The 17,688-nt window shown below is 48.4% G+C and overlaps 1 long non-coding RNA gene across 2 annotated transcripts in view; it reads left to right on the top strand.

The window, feature by feature from the left end:
- The window catches only part of LOC140918181 (uncharacterized), a 62,892-nt gene that overhangs the window by 37,299 nt on the left and 7,905 nt on the right, over positions 1–17,688 (top strand). The window contains exon 1 of one of the 2 annotated variants that reach the window (XR_012161101.1): positions 4,536–4,613. The exons of the other annotated variant lie outside the window; for it this stretch is intronic. This is a non-coding gene — a long non-coding RNA (uncharacterized lncRNA). Of the gene's footprint in view, positions 1–4,535; positions 4,614–17,688 lie in introns of those variants that run through there. 2 annotated transcript variants of the gene reach the window in all.

Raw genomic sequence — 17,688 nt, 5'->3', positions numbered from 1 at the left:
ATAAACAATGCTCTGCCGCCATCCCTCCTGCCCTTTGGAGAAAACATCGGGCCTGTTTTCCAAGCAAACAGGGACACTATGGAGGCTCTTTTCCCCTGGCCCTGTTCCAGCAGAGAGATTGCACCCTGGCTGGAACAGACATTAACCCCAGAGAGTCCAGATTCAGAAGACAGAGTGAAACAAACTCCAGAGGCTGGTGTTCGCTCCCTTCTGGGTCAAGCAGGTTTCTCCCAGAAGCGCTGGGAATTGCTTGCACTTTGTAGAGCAGCATGATAAGGATTTGTCTGGCAAGCAGCTTTGGAGTCCTCACATCGACACTCCCTGCATGAAAAGCAACTATTCACGTGCCACTCCCACGCTGCGTGTCATGTAAAGAGGTCTGTGAGACTGTGATGAGGATCCCTATGTCTGCACCAGCCTTCAGCTTTTGGTATATTCCTACATGCTGCTCTGAGCCGAACAAATCAGGAGAATGATGCCACGTGGAGTGTTTGCCATGCCGCATGCCCTGTCACTCTCCAACTGGCGTAATCTGCATTGCAATACCCAGATGCTTGCAGCATCCTGCTACCTGAGGATCCAGACTGCAGGCAATCCAGAGTGCAGCCAAACAGAGAAGCTCCTGTGGGTCACACCAAACATCTGCACCAAGCCCCATGGTCTCAGTAAGGAGCCATGCACTGATAATCTAGAACAGGGGTTCTCAGACTTCATTGCACCATGACCCCCTTCTGACAACAAAGTCATTACATTACCCGTGGAGGGGCAGACTGCAGCCCGAGCCCCGCCATTCCAGGTGGGAGGAAAGGGGGCCACAGCCTGAGCCCCGCCACCCTGGATGGTGATGGAGCTTGGGCTTCAGCCTGGGATCCCAGCAAGTCTAATGCTGGCCCTGGGGTCCCGACCCACTTTGGGGTCCCGATCCACAGTTTGAGAACCGTTTGAGATCTAGAAAGCGTACAGGGGGATTTCCTATGGGGAAAAGCTGTGTTGCTGTGTAGCCTAATCTTTGCATTAGGATACAGCTTGCTGGACGGATTAGGAAACAAAGACAAAGGTGCAGCTGGCATCTGTTGCAAATGGAAATGGGCAAAGATTCTCAAGACAGGAATGTGTTTCTGTCTTTCACAGACACAGGACAGAACCCAGTGTCCCCTAAGCAGACACGCTGTCTTCCTCTGCCTTCCCACACATGCACCCACCCACCTAAGCAGGTCAGTCCTGTTCGATGGAGCGCATGCCTTCCCTATGACTCAGGTGCATATGGGTCTCTTAGACAGACCGGATACAGCACTCCAATACATGAATCCAGGCATGCAGTTCTTTCTGTGAAATGCAGTGTATGTGGGGCCTGGAATGAAAGACTCGCTCCTCAGCAGCTGTAAGTCTGGTACCCTTTGTTTTTTTCTTTCTTTTGGCAATTATCCTGTGAGATTCCCTTTCCTCCCGCCACTCTTATTCCCCAAGCCCTTTTCATGCTCTGTGACCTTACGAAGTATAAACCCCTGGCAGATTCTCCCCTCACTGAATGGGAGACACCCACAGCTTCCTCCTACCCCAAAATAATTGATTGGCCTTCTGGTCATTTCTGGGCTTTACTGTGCTGAAGTTTGTGATTCCTCCCTTTCCCTTCTTCCACCCCGGGAACCTTCCACCCTTCATCCCATTGCTATGGAGCACTCTCCAGAGGCAGTCCAATGAAATTCATCCATTTTTGCACTTGGGAGCCATACCAAGCTGGGGCACGTGCAGACATCTGACTGACATGGTGGCAGACCCAAGGAAGCCCACAACGGGATGGCTTCTTGCTTGAGGGGCAGCTCAGTATAAATATTTAACAGTTATTGTAAATATTTAACTTCTCAAACATGAGTCAGTATGGAAAAAATAGACCCTGTCAGGGAATCTAACCCCAGCTTGTCTCTGAGATGCTTTGGAGAGCTAACCACCCCGCAAATTCCCAAGCTTTGGGTCTGCAAGGTGGAGAGGAGGCAAATTAGCTCTTCTTTAGATAGTGAGTGCTTCCAGGCAAGACCTGTCTTTTACTCTATTTGTATAGCGACCACCATAACAGGACCCTGATTGTAGCTGGGACTTCCAGGCACTAGCCTAAAATAGATAATAATAATCTGAACTTCACATGAGTAAAACACATCAGCTCCCAGCTAAAAGGGAAACTTGTCTCGCTGAAGTTTATAGAGGCCCTGTGGTTAGCCTGCTGCATGGTTTTAGCCTTGTGCATTCCTAGGTTGAGAGAACTCTGCTGTGAAGATATGCGTTGGTGAGTCCTTAAGGATGTGCACAAACACTACAAACAGGGGAGAATGCTGCTTTCCCTTGCTGTTGAAGCTGATTTATGCTGGTGTATGTGAGAGCAGAATTTGGCCGAATGAGTGCCTCTGAGCAAACCGAGGGCAGATTCACCCCTGGCATAAACGGAGTTTAATAGAGCTGCTCCTGTTTGCTCCAGCAATGAATTTGGGCCACAGTCTATACATGAGACATTTCAATCATTTAAAAACATTTCCACTCCCCCTGGGCCTCTGATGAATGTAGACCTGCCTCATGCTGCTTACTCCCCTGCATGCAGGTCTAACCTGTAGATTCACCTGCCCATATAATTTCCTACGCTTCTGTATACAACTACACACTTACTGGAGGGAGATACTGTATGTGCAAATATGCTGAAAAGCCCTTTGTCGGATACTTACTGTACCATCTGCCCAGCTGTATGAGCACTCCATAGTTCCCTAACTTTTTTTGCTTAGCCCCGTTTCTCTGTGGGAGTCACATAACACCCCCGCCCCCAGCTCCTGCTTATCCAGGGCAGAAAGTGACACCCAAGGGGATGGGTGGGCCAGGATCCAGCTGGATCAATCTCTGGAGAAACCCATGGCAGCACAGTGCAGAGTGGACCAGGGTTTTTCTCTCCCTTCCCTCCTGCCCAGACCCTCTCGCTCCTGTAGGCTCTGGAGGGTTTAAAATATGCAGGACTGTGGCTAGCTGGGTGTCTGGGCCTGGGCAGGGCAGCAGCCCTGAGAGTGCTCAGGGAGACCCCAGTGATCAGGGAGGGGATGAGGGGGGAAAACAGCAGGCTGTTGTCAGGGCGGGGGTGTGCTCCCTGACCCCCAAACACTGAGGACCCCCTGCACAGGCTCCCTGCTGCTGCCCTGCGCTGGCCATCCACAGCCCCATCCCTCACCTCGCCACCCCTACTAACCTCATCATGTCCTGCCGGGGCTGGGGGGGTGTGCATACCACAGTTGGAAAACCAAAGCCATAGAGTTATGCTGCAGAATGATGGCAGGAATCCACCACTGGTTCCAAAGGTGTGGTTTTCAGCGGAGTCAACCATGTAAAGTAAGATGTAGAAATGTTGCTGTCTGGGTGGACACTCCTGTTCAAATAATAGTTGAGACAAATGTTTACATGTGGACCTATTTTAGCACTTGGGCTGCACAGCGGAACGTGGGACACATCACTGGGGGTTTTCAATATAAACGTGAAAGTGAATAATGCCATCTTAGACTAAATGCAACAGTGATTCCTAGTGATAGAGGTTGAGTAGTTACAAGTCCTTCATGAAGGCAGAAACGAAAGCTACTACCTAGGCTCCATAAGTGATCTGCTTTGGTAGGGCTGTGATGATGCCTTTGACATAAGACATTCTTCCCCATTCAGAAGGCAATTTCCCCCTTTGGCCTAATTAGGCATAAGCATCTCGATTCATGGATAGTTCAAGACACAGCAGCTGTTGCAGGTGCTCTAAAAGGTGGTTTCCTGCTCCATGTGTTCTCTAAATATTTACCTTTGGTGTGTTATGAAGCAGTTAGGGCATCTTCCGAAGTGGGTTTACTCGAGCATCACCACAGAAATGAGAGAATCTGGCTAATGAACATCTCTTTACTTGAGTTTCTCCCAAGGGCCAGGCCTCCAACTCCTGTGGGAACCAGATGTTTCTCAAAGCACTTTGGAAATGTCCAGTGAGTGACAAAGGTTGCACTTTGAAACCCAGGACCTGCCTCTGTCCTCATTCACACCAGTTTTACGCCAGCATAAGCCCTTAATGGCACTACTCCTAATGGAGTTACTCCTAATTTGCCCCAACATAAGGGGGAGCAGAATAGCTCATTTGCTGTATCCCCTTCTGTACATTTCATCTCGTTTGCCTTTACACTGTAAACTCTTCAGCACAGGGATAGTCTCTCTTCTGTGTTCATATAGCGCCCTGCACGGCCGAGCTTCTGTCCCATTTGAAGCCTTCCATAATGTGAATATGTAATAATTATAATCAGGCTCCTGGGGCATTGTCTTAACAATGAAATAAAGGTGTGTTCTTAACTCGAGTTACCTAACTCGAGGGAATGTCCCAGTGCCCACAAGGCAGTTTGTAGCTTTCACACCGAGTTAGCAAGCGAAGTTAAAGGCTATGGAGGAGACTGTTACAGACTGCCTTCTTTTCATTGGGGTTTTACCTCATGCTAGTGAACCTGAATTAAAAATACATCTTTTTTTCCCCAGGGAAGACAAGACCACTGAGATAAATATAAATCCACTGTCATGGCTGAGAATCTGCCCCCTGCTCTCTCACATTAATCTCCTGTCTATCTCAGGTACGTATGGCCACTATTGCCATAGCATCTGAGCGCCTCATAAGCTTTAACACAGTTATCTTCACAACCCCAAAATGAGGCAGGGAAGTATTACTATCCTCACTTTGTAGATGGGGAAGTGAGGCACAGAGAGGTGCTGGGACTTAACTAAGGTCATACAAGGAATCAGTAGCAGAGCAGGGATGTGAACCCAGGTTTCCTAAGTCTGAAGTTACGGCTCTATTGACTGGACCATCATTCCCCTTCCTTTTTCAATCAGCGAGCCCAGCAGATTTCTGTGTATTTAATTTAACCCTCCCTTTGGAAACTTCTGTCAGTTCCTCAGGCTGCCGAACACTGAATTCAGCCAGAGACATCTGAAGAAAATGCATGGGTCCAATTCACCCATTATTCCAGGGCTCCTCCACTATTGTGTTACTCCCTGGTTGCTCCATCACTGAGTTACTCCACCAAGTTACTGAAATCAACAGTTACCTTGGCATAAAGCTGGAGCACCGCAATGCTGCGTCTCGCCCATTCTTGTAAAATGACCCAGATCATGCCTCTCTGCAACAGTTTCCTGCCCAGAGAGTGAGCCACCTGCACCTGGAATAGCTTTGGAGGCTCCGGGGTGACTCAGGGCCTTGCATCGCCTTCCCTAGTGGCTTGATGGTGATTTTTACAGGAAAAGGGGCTCGTCTACAGACTCGTAGCACAAACCGAGCGAATCCCCCACATGTCGCAGCCAGGAGATTAATTGGAGCCTGTTCCCAGGATGGTAATGATTGAAAAGAAGAGGTTTCTTTGTTGGATTTGGAAAGAAGCTGCCCCTGAACTCCCTTTTTATTGGGCTCTGGCCTTTTTCATCTTTCTTTCTTTCTTTCTTTCTTGCTTGCTTTCTTGCTTTCTTGCTTCAGCTGGCTGCTCAACACAAGCCTCCTCTGAACAGTAATGTCCCCAACCCCACAGCACCATCTGCTCACCAAAGCTAGGTATTTCCTCTCTCCCCCTATGTTAAAGCTCTGGACCCTGGGTTCTATTGTGACATTTCACCCCCTCTCATTCCTTTGCCTTGACATGCCTACTACCTCCCTCCTCCCCCAACAAAATGAATTAGGAGAGAGGTTTTCCCTGGTCCTGTAAAGAAATGTTAAAGTGTGTCCAGAGACAAAAGCTGTCCCCTTTGCAACCTACCAGCTGCCTCTGGCACAAAGAGGAGAAGGGGGAGGTGGGGCCTGCATGGTCATGGGGGGCACTTTGTGACCTGAAAGGAAAAATCTTGAGAAAGAAACAGAATAAATATCCCCTCCTTCTTAACAAGAGGGGACAGAATCAAACGCTTTTGTTAAGCGAGGGGCTGTCCCCACACCAGTTAACACGGCTTCTTCACCCCATCCTGACGTCAGACTTTAACTCACTCCACACCGTGTCTTTCTATCCATGGGCAGAAAATTCAATTAGTCTCAAGCAAGTGCCTTCCTAAAGGGCACAGAAAATGAAAATAATGGGAAGAAATCCGCTTTCATCCTGTACAGAAAGGGACTTTAGGGGGGAAATACAGATTAAGGAGATAAAGAGACAGGTTTAGGACTTTCCAAAAAGGTCTTTCTTTCTCTCTTCTCTTCTCTGATCTGCGGCTTGCTGAGGGCCCAACTCTGTTCTTGCTTACACTGGCATATCCTGATCAAAATCACAGAGTAAGGAGAATAGGGGATCAGCAAGTGTGTTTTACTGTGAATGGCAGTCCAAATTGGCCCTGTGTTCTTAACTGTGCATATGGACCCCTGTCCATCTGTGTGATCTGTACCAGGGTGTGCACACTAGGCTGGCTTCAGTGTTCTTCCAGCGCTCAGGCTTCTATAATCACAGCACAATTAGTGTTAATTGGCTGTGACATAAGAACCAAGGATTTCCTAGGTGGTGCCTTTCCGTGGACTCACTAAAAGCAAGAGCTTGATGCTGCAAACTCTTACACACATGACCAGCCCTTGCTCATGCAAATAGGCCCTTTGACTTCACTCCCAAGTGTAAAGGCTACTGGCATGAGTAATCCAACTGTTGTGTGATTATGGTAGAGAATCACAGTGTTGCTTTCTTCTAGCACTGGACAAGGAGTTTTATTTGCATAGAATCTCTCTCTGCTTCTCTGACTAGAACCTCCCTCCTGCCTGGATTTAAACAAACAGTACACCTATCCTCACAATGCTCCAAATGAGTGAATGTGCTTTCCTGTATCATCACCCTCTTTTCTTCAGAGACTAGAAACCAGAGCAAAGTCCTATTGATGCCCTGATAAAGAGAGTGGGACTCCAAAAAAGCTTGCCCATGTTACTGTTATGTAGACTAATCAAGGGATAGCCCACTACAACCTCTTCTGGTTCTTTATTCGCTGTCCACAGCCCTAACAGAGTTACCATAACTCCATCTTGCAACATTGTGAAATACAAACGTGAATAGAGATGCAGAGACAGATGATGAGAGCCATAGAACACTGGAAGTGGCCATCTTGCCCCCTAGTTCTCAATTTTCCTCACCCAGAACCCCAAAATCACCCCAGTCTCATAATTCTTTTGCAGCCACAAAGGATGATGGGGTTAAGTTTGCAGCAAGAAACCATGGTGTTGGGCAGATGGTCCTTAGGCTCCTGGTGCTGGTGCTGGAGGCAGGGTAGTGAGTCAGGGGCTTGGCGAAGGGCTGGTGGACAAGCTTGAGGTGTTAGGTTTGGTGAATGGCATTTGATGGAAGAAATGGCTGGGATTTCTAGTCTCTCCCAGGTCAATGTAGGATTGCTGTCTGGTGTGCATCTTCTAGTGCTTTAGCTATTCTAGTTTTTAAATGTCCCAAGCAATGGTTCTTCCTGCACTCTCCCTGTATTATACAGAAACAGGTAGAGATGTGTGTGTGTATATATATTTGCCTGTCCTATTAACTGGTAGAGATCATTATAATGGATGAACTCTGGATGATATAGCTGTGTTCTATGGGGACAGAGCAGAGCTGTGTCACATGCCTCTTTCTAGGAAACTAGAAATTCTCCTTTTGGAGGACTGTACATGGGTGGTTCATGCATTTTGCACATAAGAGCAGGTGCAGAACATTGCATATACATTCAGCAGCTGGATCCAGACCAGCTCAGTGTTGCATGTATGTCCCTTGGGATGTATAAACATCGAATGTATGTTTCGTGGTGGGCTACAGAGCTGTGTTGCGTTGAGGAGCTCACAAATGGTTACAGAGCAATGTCTCCCTAAAGGATAGATGCCTGCTCACACCATAAGGACCATCTTTTTGTTCTGTGTTTGTATAGCACCTACCACGATGGAGTCCTGGTCTATGTCTGGGGCTCCTGGACACTACTGCAATACAAATAAAATAATACAGAGCCGTGTTGCATGCATCGTACATGACAGGATGGACACTGAGCAGCACTTCATGTGCAGAGACTAGATGGACACAGAGCAGTCCTGTGTGCCTATATGTGGGGTATAGGCAGGGCAGCACGGCTTGGTGTGGGCCCAGCCAGGATGGTGTGGGGTGGTGAGACCACAGGAAGGGACTGCTACCTCCTCTGTGGATGATCTGTCAGCTGATTATCAAGAATGGTAGAACAGTCAAATATTTTCCTCTGATCACACTTCCTGCCTCCTGATTGCATAGGCTTTTTAATCTCTGCTTCATCTCCAGCTCTTTCCAGGGCTCTGGAGGTTGCTTTTCAGCAGAGGACTTTCTGGTTTGATCATTGTTTCAGGGTTCCTCTCCCAGGACACTCTGTCCCCAGGTCGTTTGTCTTCCAGTCTTCAAATTAATTTTCTTCCCCCAGCAAGAGCACCCTGGGCCACGCCTCAGCCCCCCCCTCTACCACCGAGCTTGTGCCTACAATGCTGCGTGTCAGAGATAAGAACTAATCTGTGTTTATGGGCTCTTGCAGGCTGGAGTCTGTGTGTGGAAATCAGCTCTGTTCAAATAGTTGTGGGGGGAGAAAGCGCAGCACACGGTTTAAGCTGCTGTTGGATGTGTTTCACGGGCCTTATCCTGCGAGTTGCTGAGCACTCTCAGCACCGGCGGAATTCCTTGAGACTTGAGCACTTGGCAGCAGCCTCTGGACAGGAAAAGAATCCACAAACAAAATTAAAGTTAATTGAAAATATAAAAGGGAGGGAAAAATCTGACTGCCCCTGATTCCAGCAACTGTCTATTTTCTCTCTCCTTAGGTGGATGCTGGAGACTGGTGTCTTGTGTCTTACCTAAACAACTAGTGGGATATTTATTTTTTCCTCTTCCTTCCCGTTTTTCTCATATTTATCTCTCTTGTAACCTTCCTGTCACTTTCCTTCTGCCTGGTCAGATAACTAATGTGTTTGCTGCATGTTTCACTGAGTGTACTGCATAGAGGACAGCGAGTTATAAAACAGGGCTGTTTGCAACACACTTAGCTATGGTGTCTTATTAGTGCATCTGTGTGTTTGCAGCGCATTGACTTGTCCCCTCTGGCATGTCTTTCAGCTAAACCTTACCGTGATGCCAAGGCTTAAGATCATGTAGGATAGGATGGGGAGTAGACAGAGCCATGAAGCAACAGGGAGGAAGGGAAAAGAAAGACAGGAAAAGAGAGAATGAGGAAATTGGGGAGTGGGGACACGGAGGAAGGCGAGGGAGATTGTTTTTGTCTCTTGAGGTTTTTTCCCACCAAGTCCCGCAGTCTCGGTCCAGTGTGGCTGAAACATCTGCTGCTGAGAGGGGAATAGTAAACCAGTTGTTGTGCAAATACAATAAAACGGGATGTCTCTCTGTCCCTGGAATTCTTGCCAAGCTGCACAGAGCCATCTTCCATCAGCGCTGGTTAATCAGTGACTATTTGGTTGGTAGCCCTGAGTGCCTGTTAGCTGCTTTCATCTCAGGGCCATGGGGAGAGGACTGAGGACAACATTTTCTTCAGCAACTTCCCAGCTGACATCTGTGCTTCACCCAGGCAATGTGCTGGGGGCATCTTTATGGCTTTCAGGATAGTACAGCTGCCTGCCCCCATTCCACATGCAGATGCTCTTGGTGATGGGGGTCATCACTGAGTCTCCCATTTTACGACAGTGCCATGAGCAGACAGGAAAGCGCATCACCTTGTCAGCGATGCAAGTGGCTTCTGTAATGGGGAGCAAAGAGGCAGTTTGCTTGGGAAGTTTATCTTGCAAAGGAGGTGAGCGCCAGCCTCCTACTTCCCCATCCTGCCCCGGATCATTTCAACAAGGATGGAATTCTGCATCTCTCCTTCTTCCACATGGAAAACCAGGTGCATCCTCCCAAGACACCCTGATGGGTAGTCCAAACACATACACACACACACACTCCTGGATGTGTCTCTCCCTCTCCCCCTCCCATTTTGTAGATTTTATGCGGAGCTGGGTTTCGGCTTGAATCGCTGTCATGCACCCAAGGATATGGAACAAAAGGATCCCCCATTAACTAGGATGCTGCTGAGCAGCCTGAGGCCTAGGAGGGGAGCACTTAGCTAAGCGCCTCCTTTGCTAATAGAGGATCACATTTAGCATTTGTCTCCCTCCAGCCCCCCCCAAACTGTGCCCACACCTCACTCCATTGTTACCCAACCTGGCCTTCAGAGGGAGGGAGTAGGTGTAGCAAGGGCTTTGGTCTAACTCCTACTCAGACTGAAGGACAGTGCTGAGTGCTTGGCCTCCCTGGGACCCACACACAGTCTCCTCTAGGCACTGCAGCCTTGCAGGCCCAGCCCTGCGCTGCTAAGCCTAGGAAGAGAAGCCTGTGGGGCAACCGGCTAATGGTTAAAGACATTGTTAGAGGATTTGGTGGAGCTAGTGCGCTAGCCTTTCTCCTCTGGAGATGTGGGTTCAGATGCTACTTGGGCCTCCCGGTAGAGGAGTTGCTGATCGCAGCTGAGCTCCCAGGAGACATTTTTCCACATTACAAACCCAGCGACAGTGGCAGCCTCCCCGCAAGAGGGGCCCCGGGCTGGAATAGCTGGGCTGGGTCAGGTCAGAATAGCCTTGCTTTGGCAAAGCCATGTTGGAGTCCAGGCCTGGAAGAACGGGGGCCGGGGGGATGCAGCAATTTTGGACTGAGTCCAGGGAGAGGCCTAGCACAGGCAGAGCTGCATTTGGGAGCTCGCGCTAGCTCTCTGCTTGGCAGGAGCCTTCTCCTCTGCTGCTTGTGCCCAATGTGACAGCTTCCTTGTCACTGTCTGCACCCACTCTCCAGCTCTTGTCAGATCTCATCTAGAAACACGTCCCTTCTCCCTTGCCTACATCCCTGAAATTCGGGTCTCCTTTTACATATGCCTACCGCTTATCTGCCTTCAAGCCTTCCCTAAATCGCTCCCATCTATAACAGTCACCAAACAGTTTATTTTGGATAAGGAAATATGAGAATTTGGCTTACACCGCCAAAGAGCGACCTTTCCAATCACACTGAAAATCTGGTTGCCGGGCGCCATTTCATCATACTCTGTGTGGCAGGGCCAGATCTTCAGCTGGTGTGAATTGGTGGAGCTCCATTGACTTCAGTGAGCCATGCCACTTTACACTAGCTGAGCATCTGGACCTTTGTTTTTAAAGAAAGCTGTAGTTTTCATTCTCTTGACATGTTTATCACTGTGTGACTGAGCCAGTTATTTCTGTGGGTCCCCTCTGCCACTGTCAGGGCTGAGAGGATGTGATTGTCTCTCATTAAAATCAGGTGTGAGGCATTCTTGCAGCGACACTGTATGTCGAAAGGGAAAAAAACTCCAGAGTGACTTTCCTTGAACGGTGAGTTGCTGTTGTGTTTTATGCACCACTTCCTACACAGTGGGATTTTCCTCCGGTAATTTATGGCTCCATGTGCGTTTGCCTTGTCAGAACTTCTTCTGGAGATAAACAATTGTTTGTGTCAGTTCATCGAAACCTCAACCCTCTGCACAGTCCAAAATATGCTAGCTACTGTTTTGCTCTGGGTCATTTTGACCCTGGGTCCTCGTAAGAGTCTTTCTAGTCCCAAGACTGGGAATCCCTCACTATAATTTACTCAGTTATAGGAGTACTTGTGGCACCTTAGAGACTAACAGATTTATTAGTCTCTAAGGTGCCACAAGTCCTCCTGTTCTTTTTGCGGATACAGACTAACACGGCTGCTACTCTGAAATCAGTTATAGGGCATTTCATTTCTCTACTCTAGGTGCTTATGTGGCTCACATAACTAACACCGGAGTCCGTCCCAAGTCTTGGTGGATTTATCTTTAAAACACCTCCACCGCGCACAAAAGTATTATTATTATTCCCACTTTACAGATGGGGAACCTATGCACAGAGCAATTAAATGACTTGCCCATTGTCACAGTGCAGCGCTGGCCCTTCAAGAGGGCAGCAGGTCGGTGACCACCTCATGCCCCATAAGACTGAAGAGACATAAGACTTGGGCCCTAGAGGGAAGGAAAGCGGGAGAGTCAGGTGCAGCTGAAGGCTGCCTGAGAGTCCAAGAGCTAGGAAGCAGCAAGGAAGTGCTGGCAGGAGTTGCTTAGGACTGGAGAGAGCTCCAGGAAACCCAGTAGAAAGAGCTGAGTTTGGATGGGAGCTGTAATGAAGGTGTTCGTGAGAACTGAGCAAAGCAGGGGATTCCACATGTGCAGAAGGCTCAGGTAGTGGCCCCTTGGAAAAGGGAAAATCCAGCTATATCGAGAGTAGCTGAGCCTTGAAGCAAAAGGGCTACTGAAGGAGAGTGGATCCCCTGAGCAGGGGTAGGACTCACAGGCAGGGAGGTCCAGAATACTGCTGGAGGAGGAGCCATACAGACCTGAGTGAAGGGCTGCAAGGAGACTGGTCACGCTCTGTCTGGCAGAGGGGCCTGGAGAGTGGGGTCCTGGATCAGGGACCAAAGGAACAGGAAACAAAATGCTGCTATTGACTCCGGGTGGGTGACTTGGAGGTGATGTCCCGGGAAAAAGGAATGGAAAATGCTGCTGTATTTGCATATGCTTGTTGTGGGAGCTAGAGAATGGTTTTACTGCAAGGCTTTGAGGGAGTGACTGCACTGATGTATATCAGTAAAGAATGCCCAGAGGTGGGCTTTGTATTGGACACTGAGAATCTATGTTCCTTTCATGGGTGGAAGAAAGGGGAAACTGAGGCAGGCACATCTGTTGTGTCATGGTCTGAGGTAGGAGCATGCCTTATGACACCATGGTTGCACCATCAAAGCTAGGAATTGAAGGCAGATCTCCTCAGTCCCAGGCCAGCATCTTAACGACAAGACCATCTGTCCTCCTCTCTCTTCACCTGGCACTTTATTTTTTTGGCTGGAAAGGCCCATACAGCTTTGGGAAAAATTGAATTTGTGCACCTGTATTGATAGCTTCACCCAATCTCTGTCCATCGAATTCACTGCGTGACCCTCCTTGTGGAACTCTACTGGTGGACAGTACATTTGCCTAACTCCTTTGTACTCCATTTTATCAATCCAAGTAGGTACCAATATGCACTATCTATGGTGTTAAGACATGTGGGTGGGACAAAGAGTTAAGCATATTACGTCCTTTATGTTTTTTATTATTATTGTTATATCGTAGCGTCTAGCAGCCCTAGTCATGGCTCAAGCCCCATTGTGCGAGGTGCTGTACAAACACAGAACAAAAAGACGGTTTCTGCCTCAAAGAGCTTAAAATCTAAGTCTAAGACAAGAGACTTAGAGATGGGGAACTATCAAGAAACAATGAGACAATTTTGGCCAGCAAGGATATTGGCCAGGCAAAGATGAACTTGCTCTGGAAGGAGAAAGGAAACCAATGGACAGATTCCTCTTCTCCTGAAGGGTGTGAAACAGTGTAGGGAGAACAGCAAGATGGGGAGCTGGAGAATTTTATGTTCTCTGCATACTCACAGAAAAGTTAGATACAAATATAAAATACTCTTTTGGCACTGCAACATAATGCTACTTTTATTCTTAGCCTCCAATATGATAACACACAGTAACTAAAACCCCAGAGAGACAAAGCAGGCTGCTCCATAAAGCAAAGAAGTACAATTCACCCCACCTTGCTCTCTGCTGGCTCTCTGCAGACAAACTGATCACACACTTCCCTACGGAGTCTCCTAGCCTGCAAGCAGCATCAGGACCTCCCCACCCCATACACACATTACACACACACATTGTTAAAGTGACAGCTTGCAATTCCCACACAGTCCGCAATATACCACAGAGAGGAAGAGAAATCGCTCCACTGTGCAGTCCATTTTCACACTGCCTCTGAAAGCCTCAGGACAGCGCTGGCTTTCCAGACACATCGAGTGGCTTCTCTTCTCCTTCCCCCTTTCCCCTTCTCTCTTTCTCTCTCTCTCTCTCTCTCTCTCCTGTTACCATTCCGCTCTTCCTTCTCTCTTCATCTTTCCCTTCTGCCTTGTCCCATTTCCCTCCCATCACAGACTCCGTGCTCTCCCCCTGCCACTAGGGGCTAGCACTCTCCTTGCCCTCTTGTCCGTGCTACAAGGGTTTCCCTGAGAGGCTCCCGCGCTGCGCCTGTACGTTGACTTGCTGAGGCCACAAGGGCAAGCTCCTCTCCCCTCAAGCGGATGGATCAGATACGCATCATTCCGGCTCGCATTCCTCTGCTGCTCTCTCCGGGGACCCCCAGGTTGCAGTAGCAGATGGTAGCTGCAGGGGCCCGGTGACCTGGTAAACTGCCATCGGTCACTGCCTTCGAAACCCAGTGAACGCAGAGATCTGTGTTTATTTGTCTAACACAGTAGAATCGGCTCATTTTCTCTAGGCCTGCTCCATTGGCAGGACTCAGTACAGAGGCGTTCATACTTCTATGTCTAGATCATGCAGCTTATTCCCAGGGCAGGGAGCCTCTGTTCCACAGCCAGACTTTCCCTGGCCTGGGAACATTCTGTGAAGTTCAGCAAGGAAATGGGCTTCACAGGTTCATGGTAGCTACGGACACCCCATCTGTGACCTCCTTCTCCTCCAACCTCTGCCACACACACACAGCAGGGATTAAAGGAGGCTGCACATGGCTGTGTATGGGAATGGACTGGAAATGCCCTCTTTCTCCTGAGCGTGCTGTTGATATGTTCCAAAGGACACCAGTATATAGGGAATTGCTGTCACAAAACTGCGATATGGCATCTACCTTCTCCCCCCATCTCTCTTTCCCTCTCCCACCCACCAAACTACATCTCAACCATAAAGGAGGATGTAGCGTCCATAGGCAGATAATCAAAAGGCATTTGTCAAATATTCCAATAAAATGGACGTGTGGGGAACAAGAATGAACCCGTGGTCCTGCTGTGAAACCCTCCAGTGCTAGGTAAAGCACTTGTAGGAACGTAGAGTTGCTCTGTGATATGTAACGATAAGGAGGAGGTCACAGAACTAAACATTGCACAGTGTCTTAAAAGGGAATGGATAATATAGGTAATAAGAATTTTTCATTATTCATGCTAAATAAGGGCTATCAAATCTCATGGTTCAGGGTTTCATCTGAATTTTCCAGCCCCTTCAATGTTCAGAATGGCACAGAGGCATTATGGAGTTATTTTCCTTCCTCTGAAAGATGCTAAGGCAGGAATGTACTAGACCTGATGGACTCACTGTTTGGTCTACTATGACAGCTCCTATGTCCTAATTAGAGCTGGGTGAAGTTTTTCAAATGGAAGCTTTTTTCGCTGAAGAATACAAATTAGAGGCAACCGAAACTCTTTGAGACTTTGTGTTGAATTCACCAGATGGTTTCAGTCGGAGGGGAAAATAGTCCCAAAAAACCGAAACATTTGTGTCAGCGTTTTGAAACGAAACATTTTGATTTTTCGAGTCGAAATGACTCTGCCTTTTGAAATTTGCTTCTGTTTCATTAAAGTTGTTTAACAGGATTAAAAAAAGGTAAAAAGAAAATGAAACATTTTGTTTTGGGGTGAACAAAATGGTTTGTTGGCCCCAAAACTACATTTTTTTTCAACATTTTTCAGTTTGCAAAAAAAAGGTCAACTATTTTGTTTCGGATCCACTCCAGGTGAATTGTGTATGGTTGTTCTGTTTAGCTGGGGAAATGAAAAAGCAATTATCTGCACAGCTCTAGTCCTAATATAAATGCCCTAATTCCGGCAAGATGTGGTAACTGGCGATTCCTTCCATAGGCTCCCCTGGCTTGTTACATCCCTCAGTTGACTCGGTATCATTAGGTTTAGAGTTAGTGTGATAGCAGGGCTTAGAGTCCCATTGTGATCTGCATGCACAGGCCCTATCCCAAAGAGCTCACAATTTAAATAGACAAGACAGACAAAGGGTGGGAGGCACTTGGGTATATGCTGTACGGGCAGCTAGATCCTCTGCTAGCACAACTCAAGACAACACCACTGAAGTCAATAGAGCGACATCCATTTGTGCAAGCTGGGGATCTGGCCCATGGACTTTGCTCTAGGAGTAGATTTCACATAGATCCTGGGCACTGGCTGAAGAAACTGCAGTTTTGAGGAAGAAGGAAAATGGGACACATTCTGGAGCAGGGGAGGCATTGGCATGGGTTCATGGGTCAGTCATATCATTGCCCAGAGATATCATTGAACCCAGGGAGCCAAACCTGAATGGGGCTGCAACTCCATGTGCCAGGTTGCAATGGCACTCTCTCAAATTTGGCCCAGCTGCCCCTCCATCATGACGGAGGGGTGCCTGGCCAAACCTGAGTGGTGCTCTGACCTTTTGCGCCAGGTCACAACCCCCAGAGCGGGATAGGAGCCACCGCTACAGAGTGAGTGCAGGGAAGGTTTGCTCTCCAGTCCCTTCCCCCACCCCTCCGGGGCCTCCCTTCGACAGTGGGCCAGGATTAGGGATGGGAGTGGAGGGAGCTGCTGGGAGTGATCCCTGGACTACAACACAATCTCGTGTGGAAGAAGAGCGTAGCATAGTGCCCCTTTTGAACAGGGAGGTTCTGGAGGGTGTTTTGCAATCCTTGCCTGCTGCATGGAGAGACCTAGGCTGAATTTGGAACATGGCACCAGCATGACGAAGACTGTGCGAAGGGGAGTGATTTTTCCATTGGAACCGAAATGCTCTCATAGCTGCAAGACAGAGGAGCTCAGTGTCTCAGTTTGTTGCTTAATTAATGATAAGGTTTATATGGTTTTCTTTAAAATAAATAAACAAATAAATTCCCCCTCCCTCAGCCTCCCCTGGGCTAGTGTGGTTCTGCAGGCCTGCTGCTTTCCTTCCTCCATCCCCCTCCCCCACAGGACACACTAGCTGGCCGCCCTCCTCTGCAGGCAGATGTGGGCTTCCCCAGGGCCCTAGCCCACATATCAGCATTGTCTGCTGTGGGAAAGGCCAAACCTGCTGCAGCTAGGGCCTGACAATGTTTACAGCTTAGAGGAGGAAATATCCAGTGTCACAGTCAATTCTGTTAGCTTCAGAACAATGGTCCTGCCAGTGCACCACAGCTCCTCGGGAGCTGCACCTTCAACGGATATGAGAAGCACGTCTCCCCTTGCTCTGTCTTTCATAGGTAGGAAGCAGCCAAGTAAATAAACAGCAGCTGCTTGTGGATTGGATATAATTGGATCTCGATAGTCATTTTGCATTCTCAGGGTGGCTCATTATGGCATCCAGGTGGGTAGAACTGAATATAGTGCTCACTGAATATAGAGACTTGGGGACAAACCCAGTGTGAGTCTGAAGTACCTATGGTGGCTGCAATGGAGTTACTCTGGAGTGACCCCAGTGTTACTCAGATCAGGACCTGGCCCTCAGGTTTCTTCTAACAGAGCCATCCCACCAGGTTAGTAGTGGCGTAGAACAAAATCTATTATTTTTTGACAGAGATGGGCCAGACCTACAAAACTGAGACCTGGGTCTTGAATACCCCAAAGTTCAAGAGTGTTTGAGTCCTGGGCTTGAGTTCAGCCCATTGTAGGCAAAGGGCTTGCTAGGAATTTCAGCTCTGGATCTGGAGTCAGAGACTGCCCTGCTCCCCCAGACTGTGTTGGTTTTCCCATCTGGGTGCTTTGGTTCAGGCCTATCTCTAGTTTGCTAGGACTCAAGGTTTCCCATTGCACCTAGTTTCAGGTAGTTAGCCACTGGGAGTGCCGTGACTGCATATTGCAATGCA

Source organism: Lepidochelys kempii, chromosome 10, assembly GCF_965140265.1.
Source record: "Lepidochelys kempii isolate rLepKem1 chromosome 10, rLepKem1.hap2, whole genome shotgun sequence".
NCBI classification, from domain to species: domain Eukaryota; kingdom Metazoa; phylum Chordata; order Testudines; family Cheloniidae; genus Lepidochelys; species Lepidochelys kempii.
The sequence above is the reverse complement of the archived record's forward strand: the minus strand, read 5'-3'. Positions and strand labels throughout refer to the sequence as shown.